We start from the raw sequence: 2,175 nt of genomic DNA on the forward strand, positions 1-2,175 counted from the left end.
GTTTAATGTGGCATGAATTGATGCTGTTAACACAGTAACATCCAGCGGCTGGTGTTATGCCTTCTTAACTGGAAATAGCTCCTGGGGTAGAAATAGCCTTTATTCATCAGATGCGGATTTCAAAACAGGCCTTAGTCCTGTGCTACCAGAATCTCTCCCCACACCACACGAATTCCCGTCTTCCTCAGCATCTGAGGTTCTTCTCTAGTAACTGGTGTAGCTGTGTGCCCTTGCAGTTTAAGCCACTTTTATCCAAAATGATGTTAAATTGGTTTGGGACCGACAATCAAACTACCTTTATCAGTTGCAAAAGAGTTGTTCTAAGGACGGCGCGTGCTCTGGGTTTCACTGTACAGGCTAGTGCCTGCTTGATTAGACTGCCTAGGGCTGCTGTCGTGACCAACTGCTAAAAAACCCTGTAGGATTAGACTCGGACTTCCAGCGTTGCTAAAACTGGTGCTATATTGAGCTAATGTTGGAGATTGTGGGATTCTTACCTCAAAAGATTTAGTGTCTAGCCTGACCTCTTAAATAGAGCATTACCCTGTGTCTCCGCTTCCCGTTTAAGAGTAATATTCTTAGTTTGGCTTTGATCTTACTCGGCGCTGCTGTAGTCATAGGTAAAACAGAGGAATACCAGTGCTTCATTTAGACATCCTGCACATTTGCAGCAAATCTGTCAAGTCACCCTCAAGTTGCAGGTTTCGGGTGCTTGTCTTGGTTCTCCGAAAGCCAGTTTGGGATAAATGCCAGGTGTGTGGATGATGCACAGCCTCCGACTCGGAGGGGCTGGTGTTAATTACCTTTTGGCACACCTCTGAGCCCTGGGGTCTCAGGGAAAAACCTCAAGTGTCCTCTGCAACTTTTAGGGGTGGGGTAATTTTGCTAATAAGGTTACTTTTTCTCTTGCTGCTTTTCATATATGTACTTATGGAACACACAAGGACACCTCACTCTCGATACATTACGAAGCAAGTCTGCCTGCAATGAAGAAGAGGGGGAAAATCGTTGGCCCTTGAAACACTCAGGTACTGGATTTCTCTGTGCATCTAAGTGTCACCTCAGGGTTGCAAGACAAGTGATGAAGTAAGAGGAAGAGGGACACCCACTGCTCAGCGCAGGGAGGTTCTCTGAACAGTTCCTGCTCTTCAGCATCAATTCGCTTCCTCTGGTGTTGTCAAAATCGGAAATCCTCGTATAGTGGAGTTGCATCCTGCTGTCTGGATTTTTAAACGTATTTGAGACCTTAATGGGAGAAGGGACGTGTGTTTGGCACTTAGATGTCACCGCGTAGCATGATTATCTTTTAATCCTCAAAATACTTACAAAAATCTGGATCTCTGTCACTGGAAGCGTTTGACGGACCAACTTGGATGACTGCTGTGGCACGAAAATGTTAGCCGGTGGTTTAAGCCGATGCTGGTATCCTGGCGTTTGTTGATTCCAGCATGGGAGCGGGAAAAAAAAGGAAGACGCCCCTGGGGTACCAGTGTCTCCAGTGGCTGCTGCTTGATCCTCCCAGCAGGACTTGTCAGATCCCATACCTTTCTGGTGATCTTAACTGATGTGTAAAGCTCAAGAGGCAGGTGGACATCCCTCTGCAGAGGAGTGCCAAGTGTAATTAAACTTAGTGGAGCTGAAATAGTAGGTATCGAGCTCTAGGAAGTCCCTCTCAGGTGAGGTTTTGGTGTGGTGCAACTGGGATTTTGATGCATTGGTTAACATTGGGTTAGAAATTGTGTGCAGCAGAAAACGTGCAACCACCTTTGTCTCAAAGTGGTTACTCTAAGATGGGTTTTCGGTGTCAAATTTGACTTTGCTACTTTGCTCATGCTGAGGCTTTTCAAAGGCACGTCTCAAAAGGAAGAACCTTTTTTCAGTTAAAAGTAACACGTACCATTTTCTATTTGGTGAAGCTTTCCAGGATTTAATAGGTGTGCCACACGGCTGTGCGTGCTGGTATCCCTGCCTGGCTCTGCGAGGCTGTATGTGACGCTGCCGGGCCCAGGAGGTGACGCCTTTTCCTGGGAGATGCCTAGAGAAGAGTGAAAGGAGGGTGGGTTTTTTTTTTTCCCCCCATTCTCCCTGAAATCTGGCACTCAGTGCTGTTAAAGGACTTTTGGTTGCTTTACAGAGATGGATTGTTTAATTCTAGACAATAGCGCATTGGTGACG

Source organism: Phalacrocorax aristotelis, chromosome 21, assembly GCF_949628215.1.
Source record: "Phalacrocorax aristotelis chromosome 21, bGulAri2.1, whole genome shotgun sequence".
Classification (NCBI taxonomy): domain Eukaryota; kingdom Metazoa; phylum Chordata; class Aves; order Suliformes; family Phalacrocoracidae; genus Phalacrocorax; species Phalacrocorax aristotelis.